This window comes from Scylla paramamosain, chromosome 7 (genome assembly GCF_035594125.1).
Source record: "Scylla paramamosain isolate STU-SP2022 chromosome 7, ASM3559412v1, whole genome shotgun sequence".
In the NCBI taxonomy this organism is placed as follows: Eukaryota; Metazoa; Arthropoda; class Malacostraca; order Decapoda; family Portunidae; genus Scylla; species Scylla paramamosain.
Window position 1 is genome coordinate 14,937,501 of NC_087157.1, and position 14,142 is coordinate 14,951,642.

At 41.2% G+C, this 14,142-nt stretch overlaps 1 long non-coding RNA gene across 1 annotated transcript in view; it reads left to right on the top strand.

Annotated features, from left to right (window-relative positions):
* Window positions 1-13,583, top strand: part of LOC135102130 (uncharacterized) — a 46,780-nt gene extending 33,197 nt beyond the window's left edge. The window contains exon 4 of the long non-coding RNA XR_010269534.1: window positions 8,180-13,583. This is a non-coding gene — a long non-coding RNA (uncharacterized LOC135102130). The remainder of the gene's footprint in view (window positions 1-8,179) is intronic.
* Window positions 13,584-14,142: the final 559 nt, after the last annotated feature.

Consider the following 14,142-nt stretch of genomic DNA (forward strand, 5'->3'; position numbering starts at 1 on the left):
GCTACTGATACTATTACTGATGCTACTGCTATTACTGTTACTGCTCCTACTACTACTACTACTACTACTACTACTACTACTACTACTACTACTACTACTACTACTACTACTACTACTACTACTACTACTCCCCGAGCGGACCGAGGAGGTTCTAATTTTGTTACCACTCATCTCTACAACCCACCGATCCGGCTGGCCCCTGTAAGGTACAACGAGCACCTTTTGCTGTCCATCGCATATAAATGATTGCGATTTCAGTCTCGGAATCACCACCGCATACGTAACTTTTGACGGCGCATCTTTCTTATTTTATGACATTTCTTCGTCAGACCCACCGTTTGCCGTGTTTTGCATATTTCGACTTATCGAGCGCACAAAATGCGCAAATTAAATGTCATAACTCCTTTTATATACGGGATAGCCAATTTTGGTTGGCACCATCAAACTCAGCAATGACTGTAGAATCAGAAAAGAAAATGGCATTATCATGAGTTGAACTGTGAACATGTTGAAAAGTGTTTTTAACATGTTTTACTTATGCTCGCTATTTTCAACAGTTAATCACAGTTAACCATTGAATGCTGAAATATATTATTACATTAAGTAGGAAAAAGTTTTCTGAAAACGATAGTGTAATCATAATACAAAAGATAAAAATCCACATATTGAAAACACAGAGTCATTTATAGCAACATGTCACTCGCCGCAACCATCACGGCTGCGCGACACTTGGCGTGGCGTGTGCAGGCTGGCTCTGTATGAACAGGCCTGTGACGCGTCTAAAAAATTAGAACCGCTAGGGGAAGGTCCTTCAACTTGCTTCGCAGCTTAAAGAATTTATTACCTCGTTACTACTACTACTACTACTACTACTACTAGTAGTAGTAGTAGTAGTAGTAGTAGTAGTAGTAATAGACTAGTAGTAGTAGTAGTAGTACTACTACTATTATTATCTTCAAGCTCAACATTCCCATATAACTAACATAAAGCAAGAATTATTGTTACAACAATGGCTGCTGTAACAGTAACTACAGTGATAACAGCAGCAACAACAACTACTATCGTCATAAACACTACCGCTACCACCATCACTACTACTACTACTACTACTACTACTACTACTACTACTACTGCTGCTGCTGCTGCTGCTGCTGCTGTTGCTACTACTACTACTACTACTACTACTACTACTACTACTACTACTATTGTCACCACTACCACCACCACCACCACCACCACTACATAAAATAAGAAAAATAGTAGGTGCATAAAAATCATAGAGAAAAGTAGCAGGAACAAACAAACCAGTAAAGAAATATCGGAAGAAGAGTAGGAGAAAGAAGAGGAAGAGGAATCGATCACAGAATAACACCAGCAACAATGGGGGCTGGAAAACATGCGTCCGCTCCCTGCTCCCCGATAAGGTGTTAAAGGGAAGTAAGAAAACTCAAGGTGATGGGACATGTACGTGTGAATGGCGGCGTGAATGGGAAATTTTGTCTTTGCTTCTCCCATATGGTGGTCTCGCTCCTCTCTGCACCGATCTGCATAGAGTAAGGCATGTATTCTGGACCACTGCTTTCTTACCATGACTATTTGCAAAGGCCACAGATATGATTTGCCGAGTTTTCAAGAGTACGTCTCCTGTTAATAATACAGAAATTTTGTTAATAATATATCACTACAAGCATAAAGACTTAAACTTGTGTCACTTCAACTAAAGACTTTTGAAAGTAATCGGGTGTGATCAGGAGTGTTTCAGAATATGGTCCTAAGGTCCGTATTCTGAAACGCTCTGTTCTCTAACGAAGACTGTTTTTAAAGGCCACAGAGATGATTCACCGGGCTCTCAAGTTTTCTCCTGTTAATAGAGTAGAAATCTTGTTAATCTGTCACTAGAAACAAAAAACAAAAAATGCTTAAAAACTCATGTTCAACTCGAGCCTTCTAAACACAGTATAGGGGAGGCGCAGAAGTGTTTCAGAATATGATCCTCAATTAGCAGGGTTTTCACCACTCCACTTCCTCTTCCGCCCCGCACATCACGCCCCGAGCCCAGGGATTCCTCCTAGCCTCCTCAGCTCTTCCGTCCCTTCCAGCCTCGTCCTGGGTGAGACATTCCAGATAGCAATTCACTTCCTCCCCACCCCATTCTTACTGGTTCCGGGTCGCTCTACACTCCTATCCGCCCAGCCACGCCCCGCTTGGCCCCGTCTTCCCCATATTCTACCCCGTCCTGCTCCTGTGGTGTTACTGTCATCAGTATCATTAATATTAAATAATAATTGTGATGGTGACAATGGTAGGGTAGAAAGAAGAAGAAGAAGAAGATGATGATGATGATGATGATGATGATGGTGATGATAATGATGATGACTGTATAACAACAACATAAACACCACCACCACCACCACCACCAACAACAACAACAACATCAGCAACAACAACAACAACAACAACAACAACAACAACAACAACAACAACAACAACAACAACAACAACAACAACAACAAAAACAACAGCAACAATAACAACAACAATATAAACACCACCATTGACAACAATAACAAATACATAATAATAATAATAATAATAATAATAATAATAATAATCACCATCATCATCATCATCATCATCATCATCATCATCATCATCATCATCATCATCACCATCATCATCATCATCATCATCATCATCATCATCATCGTCGTCATCATCATCATTATAAAAATAATGGAGACATTTTCAAGTCTCAACAACCATGAATAACGACGTACTGTGCTTCATGGGAAATCAGTGGACATCGTGGTTACAGATACAAGGATTTCCGGTCATTTTGTCCATATACTTGTATGATTATGTATTCCTCCTCCTCTTCCTCCTTCTCGACACGGTTTAAGGTGTGGTGACTTCCGTTCCTAGAAAATTACGATCCCTAAAGCATTTCCTCAGAAAGTCTCTCTGTGTGTGTGTGTGTGTGTGTGTGTGTGTGTGTGTGTGTGTGTTATGTTTTTTCCTTTCTATTTTTTTTATTTTTTTTTTTGTCTTCCCAGTATGATTGCGATTTTCATTATTTTTAACTCTCTCTCTCTTCTACGTGTATCATTGTTGTTACCATTCCACATTCCTTCCTTTCCGCTTCCTTTTCCTACTGAAGCTGATGGTGATGTTTATGTTGTGGCTCTTCCTTTTCCTCTTCCCCTTCCTCTTCCGACCTTTCGTCACTGTTATCATCATCATAATCACTGCCATGATAATTGACATCATCATGCTGTTTTTGTTCTTGACTTTGTACTTTTGTATTCTTATTACTTTTGGATTTTTGTATAATTATGTGGTCAATCTCTCTCTCTCTCTCTCTCTCTCTCTCTCTCTGTTTTATCTATCTATCTACCACCACGGCCTCCTCCTCCTCCTCCTCCTCCTCCTTCTCCCGTTCTTTCTTTCATCATCCGGGTTATGTCTCTCATGGCATTTCCTAAAAACCGCAGCTGCCATCCACACCTGCACTTGTCCACCACCACCACAACCACCACGCTCACCTATTGTTCTGTCGCCGGTAAATGTCAAAAGTCAAAGACAACCCTACGAAGCAACGCATAGTAGATACATAATAGTAGTAGTAGTAGTAGCAGTAGTAGTAGTAGTAGTAGTAGTAGTAGTAGTAGTAGTAGTAGTAGTAGTAGTAGTAGTAGTAGTAGTAGCAGCAGTAGTAATAGTAGTGGTAGGAGTAAATGTCAAAAGTCAAAGACAACGCTACTAAGCGACGCATAGTAGACACATAGTAGTAGTAGAAGCAGTAATAGTAGTAGTAGTAGTAGTAGTAGTAGTAGTAGTAGTAGTAGTAGTAGTAGTAGTAATAGTAGTAGTAGTAGCAGCACCAGAAACAACAACAGCAGCAGCAGCAGCAGCAGCAGCAGCATCAGTAGTAGCAGTATTGTAGTATTGGAGGAGGAGGTTATGGGAATAATGACAGAATTAAGAATAATAAAAAAAACTGAATATGATAGGAAATTAATGAAGACGATGACGACGACGACGATGATGATGATGATGATGATGACATTGATAATAAAAAGCAACTAAATAACAACAACAACAGCAACAACAACAACAACAACAACAACAACAACAACAACAACAACAACAACAACAGCAACAACAACAACAACAGCAACAACCACAAAAACAAAAACAACAACAACAATAACAAAGTACCACTACCACAATCACAACAATAACAACTAACTATATCAACAGGAGGAGGCAGTAGGCACCTGCCGAAACGATAATTACTCCCATTGAGGTTTAAAGCACTGGATCGGGAGGTGCTGTGAAATTATGATTAAACCCAGCTGTGATCTCACTGAACACAACACAAGGGGGCAGTCACAGCCTGCCCTCTAAAGACAACTCTCTTCCTTTATACAAAACTACAAGCACCTAATTACACACACATCCTTCCCTCAAAATTCAAAATTATCATGGCGACTCCTACACCAGCCTCGGAGTTCCCATCTGGGGAGGGGACTACAAATGTCCACAGGTCGGACTGCTCTTCTGGTATCGGCCCTAAGTGTCTTGACACCCCCTGCAACTTTTTCTTCATTAATTTCTGCAACATTCGCGGTCTTAGATCTATTTTTTAATATGTAGAACACCACCTCTCCTTTACTAAACCTCATCTTTTCCTCTCTGAAACACAGGTGTCTGAGGCAACTGACAGTAGCCATTTTTCTATTCCCTCCTACTTTATCCTCATTTTCAGTCCAAAGCTGGATGTTGCATCTATTTGCGCAACGACTTAACCTGCTCTCGTGGCCACGCTCTTGAATCTTCCGAGTTTTCCAACATCTGGCTACTACTACAGAGTCACTCTCAAACTAAATTTATCTGTGCTGTTTACCTCTCACCTAATTCCTCTGACTATAAGAAATTCTTTAACTACTTAACCTCCAAAGTGGAGCACATTCTGACACTTCCCTTTTGCAGAGATCTCCATTCTTGGAGACTTCAATGTTCACCACCAGCTTTGACTTTCCTCCCCCTTTACTGACCATCATGGTGAACTAGCCTTTAACTTTGCTGCCCTCCACGACCTAGAGCAATTGGTGCAACACCCTACTCATATTCCTGACCGTCCTGGAGATACACCCAACATTCTTGACCTTTTCCTAACCTCTAATCCTGCTTATGTTGTTACCCTACCTTCCCCGTTGGTCTTTTTAATCTCATATCTCAATCTCATATCTGTATATTGTCCTATCGCTCCAATCCCTCCTCAGGATCCCCCTAAGCGGAGGTGCCTCTGGCGTTTTGCCTCTGCTAGTTGGGGGATCTGAGGAGGTATTTTGCTGTTTTTTTTTTTTTTCTTCCGTGTCAGAGACTCGTCTATATGTGCCAAGCGCATAACAGAGGTGATAATGTCTGACATGATGGCATACATTTCTCACTCTTTTTATTCACCTAAACCAAACCTTGGTTTAACACAGCTTGTTCTCATGCTATACATGATAGAGAGGTGGCCCACAAAAGGTACTTGAGCCTTCCATCACCAAAATCTCATGCACTTTATATTTCTGCCTGGAACCATGCCAAGTATGTTCTCCAACTAGGCAAAAACTCCTTCTTTAATAGAAAGTGAACGATTCAGTGCTAGTCCTTGGACATTGGACAATTCAGTGCTAGTTCTTCTCTCTCCTGCACCCTCTGATTACTTCATGCTACCTATTAAAATTCTTCACAGGGATGTTTTCCATGCCCTCGCTGTCATAAACCCTCAAAAGGCTTATGGACTTGATGGCGTCACTCCTATTGTTTTCCGAAACTCTGCCTCCATGCTTGCACTTTGCCTAGTTAAACTTCTTTAACTCTGTCAACATCTACCTTTCCTTCTTGATGGAAGTTTGTCTACATTCAGCCCGTTCCTAAAAGGGGTGACCGTTCTAATCCCTCAAACTACCGTCCTATTGCTTTAATTTCCTGCTCATCTAAAGATTTAATATATCCTCAACAGGAAGATTCTTAAACATCTATCACTTCACAACCTTCTATCTGGTCGCCAGTAATGACTACTTCTTCCGTGTCAGAGACCCGTCTATGTGTGCCGAGCGCATCATCTAGGCTTTCGTCAAGGCAGCTCTACTGGCGATCTTCTGGCTTTCCTTACTGAGTCTTGGTCATCCTCTTTTAGAGACTTTGGTGAAACATTTGCTGTTGCCTTAGACACATCAAAAGCTTTCGATAGAGTCTGGCACAAAGCTTTGATTTCCAAACTACCCTCTTAAGGCTTTTATGCTTCTCTTTGTAACTTCATGTCAAGTTTCCTTTCTGACCGTTCTATTGCTGCTGTGGTAGACGGTCACCGTTCTTCTCCTAAATCTATTAATAGTGGTGTTCCTCAGGGTTCTTTCCTGTCACCCACTCTCTTCCTTTCATTCATTAATGATCTTCTAGACCCAACTTATTTTCCTATCCACTCCTACGCTGATGATACCATCCTGCACTTTTCCACGACTTTTCGTAGACGTCCAACCCTTCAGGAAGTAAACAGTTCACGCAGGGAAACCACAGAACGCAAGACATCTGATTTCTCTAAGATTTCTGAATAAGGCAGAGCAAACTTAGTAGTGTTCAATACCACAAAAACTCAATTCCTCCATCTATCAACTCGACACAATCTTCAAGACAACTATACCCTCTTCTTCAATGACACTCAACTGTCCCCCTCTTCTACACTGAACATCCTCGGTCTATCCTTTATTCATAATGTAAACTAGAAACTTCACATCTCATCTTTAGTTAAAATAGCTTCTTTGAATTTAGGTGTTCTGAGACGTCTCCGCCGGTTCTTCTCACCCTTCCAGCTGCTAACTCTGTACAAGGGCCTTATCCATCCATGTATGGAGTATGCTTCACATGTCTGGAGGGGGTTCCACTCATACCGCTCTTCTAGACAGAGTGGAATCAAAAGGTTTTCGTCTCATCAACTTCTCTCCTCTAACTGACTGTCTTCAGCCTTTTTCTCATCGCTGCAATGTTGTATCTCTTGCTATCTTCTACCGGTATTTTCATAGTAACTGCTCTTCTGATCTGGTTTACTGCATGCTTTCCTTCCTCCCGCGGCCTCGCTGCTCAAGACTTTCCTCTTTTCTCACCCCTATTCTGTTCACCTCTCTAATGCAAGAGTTAACCAGTATTCTCAATCATTCATTCATTTTTCCGCTAAACTCCGTTTCTGGTAAACTGCCTGCTTCTGTATTTCCACTTTCTATGACGAACTCCTTCAAGAGGACATTTGTCCTTTTTACTACAGCTTTGGATCCTATTCAGGGACCGGTATCTTAGTGAGTTTTTTTTTTTTTCATTTTTGTTGTCCTTGGCTGGTGTACCTCCTACATAGAAAAAAAAAAAAAACATAACACACAACACGCACTTAATTATTAATGTGCCGCAGGTACTTCAGCTGACACCCTCCTCCTTATTCACCAAGCAAAAACGTAATTACCTAACAGACCATCCACTCCGAAGTATAACCACAAGAATATAAAACATAATAAAATTAGGGAATCTGAAAGAAACCGTCAGTCCTACACGTGGCAGTCCTGTATGAAACATGTCTATTTCTACCTGTCATCTTCATTCATAAATCTTTCTAATCTTCTTTTAAAGTTTCCTAATGACTCGACACTAAACAAGAAAGAACGCAAACCAAGAACGAAGCTGCCTGTGATAACGCACACACATTACCTAGTCTAGATTAAGAGATTCTGGAGAGTAAAGTTGTGTAAGTATTTATTTAATCTTTCAAAGTTCCCTAATGACACTAAACACGAACACAAAGAAAGAATAATGTGCTTTATTATAACCCACACACATATCCTAGTCTAGATTGAAAGATTGAGGAAAGTAAAGCTGTTAAAAGATGAATGTTATTGCTCTTACCTAAATCTTATGATTAATCATCTTTTAAAGCTCCCTAATGAGCCATTGCAAAGAAGAAAAGAAGTTTTTAATCATAATCTAAATATATTAATTAGTCTAAAGCAAGAGACTGATGACAATAAAGATTAGAAAAGGTGAAGGTTTCTCCTCTTACCTAAATCCAGTGAGCTAGTACCACCACCACCACCACCACCATCACGACCCCCAAACATTAACCGGACGCTGTTAATTCCAGGTTGCACCGCGTGGGGAGCGAGGAAAGAGTATAAAATGACGTGATGAAGGACGTCATGGGCAGGACATCCCGTGGTGCCTCTGCATGTCCAGCGGATGTAGAGAGAGAGAGAGAGAGAGAGAGAGAGAGAGAGAGAGAGAGAGAGAGAGAGAGAGAGAGAGAGAGAGAGAGAGAAGTGAAAGGAATAGCTAATGATATGGGCAAAAGAAAAAAAACACGATAACAGATAAATAAATAAAATTAATGGATAAAAGAAAGACAAAGCAAAAAAGTTAAGAAATTCATTGAAAAATAGACAAATGGGGACTCATGTTCATAACAAATAATCACACAAACAAACAAATAAACAAAGAAACAAACAAATATGAGTGATGCAGTACATAAAAAAAAATTAAAGGAAGGAAATGAGAGAGAGAGAGAGAGAGAGAGAGAGAGAGAGAGAGAGAGAGAGAGAGAGAGAGAGAGAGAGAGAGAGAGAGAGAGAGAATGTGCGCACACACGCACACACACACACACACACACACACACACACACACACACACACACACACACACACACACACAAAAGCGCGCGCGCGCGCGCGCTCCTGCACAAGCACACACAGGAAAGGCAATGCTTATCTGTTACTCATAAGGAAAAAAAACGTTTGAGTTGTTACTGTTTCCTTTCCAACGTGACTGTCAAGCACTTGTATGGGTATTCTACCTAAGGGGCCTGTAACACTGGTAACGGTGGCAGCAACAACAACAATGGTAGTTCTAGTAGCAGCAGCAGCAGCAACAGCAGTAGTAGTAGTAGTAATTATAGTAGTAGTAGTAGTAGTAGTAGTAGTAGTAGTAGTAGTAGTAGTAGTAGTAGTAGTAGTAATAGTAATAGTAGTAATAGTAGAAAGAGTAGTAGCAACGCAGCAGTAGCAACAGCAGCAGCAGCAGCAGCAACAGCAGCAGTAGCAGTAGCAGTAGCAGTAGTAGTAGTAGTAGTAGTAGTAGTAGTAGTAGTACTAGTAGTAGTAGTAGTAGTTGTTGTTGTTGTTGCTGTTATTCTAGTAGTAGTAGTAGTAGTAGCAGTAGTAGTAGCAGTAGTGGTAGTAGTAATAGTAGTAGTAGTAACAGTAGTAGTAGCAGTAGTTGTAGTAATAGTAGTAGAAGCAGTAGTAGTAGTAGTAGCAGTTGTTGTTGTTGTTATTATTGTTGTTTTTGTTGATGATGTTGTTGTAATTATCGTTACAATGATACCAACAACAATAGTAGTAGTAGTAGTAGTAGTAGTAGTAGTAGTAGTAGTAGTAGTAGTAGTAGTAGTAGTAGTAGTAGTTAGTAGTAGTAGTAGTAGTAGTAGTAGTAGTAGTAGTAGTAGTTGTAGTAGTAGTAGTAGTAGTAGTAATAGTAGAAATAGTAGTAGTAGTACCACAAATGGACCACAAATGTCCCCAGGTCGGACTGGTCTTCTAGTATCGATCCTAAGTGTCTTGATACCCCCTCAACTTTTCTTCAACTTTTGCAACATTCGTGGTCTTAGATCTAATTTTCAGTCTGTAGAACACCACCTCTCCTCTACTAAAACTCATCTTCTTTTCCTCACTGAAACACAGGTGTCTGGGGCAACTAACAGTAGCCCCTTTTCTGTTCCCTCCTACTTTCTCTATCCTCATTTTCAATCCAAAGCTGGATGTTGCGTTTATGTGCGCAACGACTTAACCTACTCTTGTGCCCACGCTCTTGAATCTTCCGAGATTTCCACCATCTGGATACGACTACAGAGTCACTCTCAAACTAAATTTATCTGTGCTGTATACGAGTACTTCTCACCTAATTCCTCTGACTATAAGAATTCTTTGACTACTTCCAAAGTGGAGCACATTCTGACTCTCTTCCCTTCTGCGGAGATCTCCATTTTTGGAGACTTCAGTGTTCACCACCAGCTTTTGGCTTTCCTCTCCCTTCACTGACCATCCTGGTGAACTAGCTCTCAACTTTGCTATTCTCTACGACCTAGAGCAACTGGTGCAACACCCTCCTCGTATTCCTGACCGTCTTAGAGATACGCCCAACATTCTTGACCTTTTCCTAACCTCTTATCCTTCTGCCTATGCTGTTATTCTCTCTTCTCCATTGGGCTTCTCTGATCATAATCTCATCTTGTCTTATCACTCTAATCCCTGTGGGGACCTGAGGAGGTATTCTGCTGATATTCCTTAGAATGACTTCTGCTTCCATGACAGAGACCCGTCTATGTGTGCCGAGTGCATAACAGAGGTGATAGTGTCTGGTATGGAGGCGTACATTACTCACTTTTTTTCTCGACCTAAACCTTCCAAACCTTGGTTTAACACAACCTGTACTCGTGTTATACATGATAGAGGTGGTACTTGAGCCTTCCATCACCACAATCTCATACACTTTGTATTTGTGCCAGGAACGATGTGAAGTCCAACATCCAAACAAGCCCCAACTAACCAAAAACTCCTTTATTAATAGAAAGTGTCAAAATCTTTCAATATCTAACTCCCCTCGTGAACTCTGGCATCTAGCCAAAAATATCTCCAATAACTTTGCTTCTTCTTCTTTCCCTCCTTTAGTTCAACCAAATGGCACCACTGCTATCACATCTATCTCTAAAGCTGAACTCCTCGCTCAAGCCTTTGCAAAAAAAACTCTACCTTGGACGATTCAGGGCTTCTTCCTCCCTTTCCTGCACCCTCTGACAACTTCATGCTACCTATTAAAATTCTTTGCAGTGATGTTTCCCATGCCTTGCTGGCCTAAACCCTCAGAAGGCTTATGGACCTGATGGGGATCCCTCCTATTTTTCTCCGAAACTGTGCCTCCGTGCTTGCACCTTGACTAGTCAAACTCTTTCAACTTTATCTGTCAACATCTATCTTTCCTTCTTGCTGGAGGTTTGCCTACATTCAGCCTGTTCCTAAAAAGGGTGACCGTTCTAATCTCTCAAACTACGTCCTATTGCTTTTATTTCCTGCCTATCTAAAGTTTTTTAATCTATCCTCAACAGGAAGATTCTTAAATATCTATCACTTCACAACCTTCTATCTGATCGCCAGTATGGGTTCCGTCAAGGCCGCTCTACTGGTGATCTTCTGGCTTTCCTTACTGAGTGTTGGTCATCCTCTTTTAGAGATTTTGGTGAAACTTTTGCTGTTGCCTTGGATATATCAAAAGCTTTTGATAGTCTGGCACAAAGCTTTGATTTCCAAACTACTTTCCCACAGTTTCTATCCTTCTCCCTGTAACTTCACCTCAAGTTTTCTTTTTGTCTATTCTATTGCTGCTGTGGTACACGGTCACTGTTCTTTTCCTAAATCCATTAACAGTGGTGTTCCTCAGGGTTCTGTCCTGTCACCCACTCTCTTCTTATTATTCATCAATGACTTTCTAAACCAAAACTTCTTGTCCTATCCACTTATGTGCTGATAATACCACCCTGCACTTTTCCTCATCTTTTCATAGACGTCCATCCCTTCAGGAAGTAAACATTTCACGCAGGGAAGCAACAGAACGCTTGGCTTCTGATCTTTCTAAAATTTCTGACCGGGGCAGAGCAAACTTGGTATTGTTTAATGCCTCAAAAACTCATTTGCTCCATCTATCAACACGACACAACCTTCCAGACAACTATTCCCTCTTCTTCAGTGACACTCAACTGTCCCCCTCTTCTACACCGAACATCCTCAGTCTGTCCTTTACTTATAATCTGAACTGGAAACTTCACATCTCATCTCCAGCTAAACAACATCTATAAAGTTAGGCGTTCTGAGTCGTTTCCGCCAGTTTTTCTCACCCCCTCAGCTGCTAACTCTGTACAGGGGCCTTATCTGTCCATGCATGGATTATGCTTCACATGTCTTGGGGGTTCCACTCATACCGCTCTTCTAGACAGGGTGGAATCAAAAGCTTTTCGTCTCATCAACTCCTCTCCTCTAAGTGACTGTCTTCAGCCTCTTTCTCATCGCGGCTATTTTGCATCTCTAGCTGTCTTCTACCGCTATTTTCATGCTAACTGCTCTTCTGATCTTGCTAACTGCATGCCTCCCCTCCTCCCGAGGCCTCGCTGCACAAGGCTTTCTTCTTTCTCTCACCACTATTCTATCCACCTCTCTAATGCAAGAGCTAATCAGTATTCTCAATCATTCATCCCTTTCTCAGGTAAATTCTGGAAATCCCTGCCTGCTTCTGTATTTCCACCTTCCTATGACTTGAATTCCTTCAAGAGGGAGATTTCAAGACACTTATCCTTCATTTTTTTAATACTTCTTTGGAACCTTTTCTGGAACTGGCATCTCAGTGGTTTTTTTTTGTTGGGGGGGGGAGGATTTTTGTTGCCCTTGGCCAGTGTCCCTCCTACATAAAAAAAAAAAAGAGAACTATCCCATCTTTAAAGATACTCATTTGTTCCCCTCTTCTGCAATAAAACATCCTCGGTCTGTCCTTTTCTTATAATCTAAACTGTAAACTTCACATCTCACGTCTAGATAAAACAGCTTCTTTGAAGTTAGGTGTTCTGAGACGTCTCCGCCAGTTTTCCTCCCCCCAACCCAACTGCTATCTCTGTACAAGGGCTTTATCCGCCCATGTATGGGGTATGCTTCACATGTGTGGGGGGGTTCCACTCATACCGCTGTTTTAGACAGGATGGAATCAAAAGCTTTTCGTCTCATCAACTCCTTTCCTCTAACTGACTGTCTTCAGCCTCTTTCTCATCGCCGCAATGTTGCATCTCTTGCTATCTTCTACCGCTATTTTCATGCTAATTCCTCTTCAGCTCTTGCTAACTGCATGCCTCCCCTCCTCCCGCGGCCTCGCTGCACAAGACTTTCTTCTTTCTCTCATCCCTATCCTGTCCACTCCTCTAATGCAAAAATTAAGCAATATTCTCAATCATTCATCCCTTTCTCTGGTAAACTCTGGAACTCCCTGCCTGCTTTTGTATTTCCACCTTCCCATGACTTGAATTCCTTCAAGTGGGAGGTTTCAAGACATTTATCCTTCAATTTTCGAGCACCGCTTCGGACCCTGTTCGGGGACCGGCATGTTAGTGTGCTTTTTTTTTTTCATTAGATTTTTGTTGCCCTTGGCCGGTGTCCCTCCTACTTAAAAAAAATAGTAGTAGTAGTAGTAGTAATAGTAGTAGTAGTAGTAGTAGTAGTAGTAGTAGTAGTAGTAGTGCCAGCAACAGCATCAGCAACAACAATGTTAGTAGTAGTAGTAGTAGTAGTAGTAGTAGTAGTAGTAGTAGTAGTAGTAGTAGTAGTAGCAGTAGCAGCAGCAGCAGCAGCAGCAGCAGTAGTAGTAGCAGTAGTAGTAGTAGTACTAGTAGTAGTAGTAGTAGTAGTAGTAGTAGTAGTAGTAGTAGTAGTAGTATAGTAGTATGTAGTAGTAGTAGTAGTAGTAGTAGTAGTAGTAGTAGTAGTAGTAGTAGTAGTAGTAGTTGTTGTTGTTGTTGTTGTTGTTGTTGCTGTTTCTGTTGCTGTTATTATAATTATCGTTACAATAATACCAACAACAGCAACAACAATAGTAGCAGTAGTAGCAGTAGTAGTAGTAGTAGTAGTAGTAGTAGTAGTAGTAGTAGTAGTAGTAGTAGTAGTAGTAGTAGTAGCAGTAATACTAGTGGTTCCAATTTTCATGATAATGACAACAGTAGTACCAGCAGCAGCAAGAGTAGTAGTAGTCGTAGTAGTAGTAGTAGTAGTAGTAGTAGTAGTAGTAGTAGTAGTAGTAGTAATTATCGTTACAGGGAGAACAACAAGAGCAGCAGCAGTAGGTGACCCGAGCTATGGTGAGTAGGCCACGCCAGGAATGGTACAAGACTACAGGCCACTGGAACGAGAGAGAGAGAGAGAGAGAGAGAGAGAGAGAGAGAGAGAGAGAGAGAGAGAGAGAGAGAGAGAGAGAGAAGGGGCAGGTAAAATGGGGAGGGGTCAACTTACGCCTCTTCATAAAAAT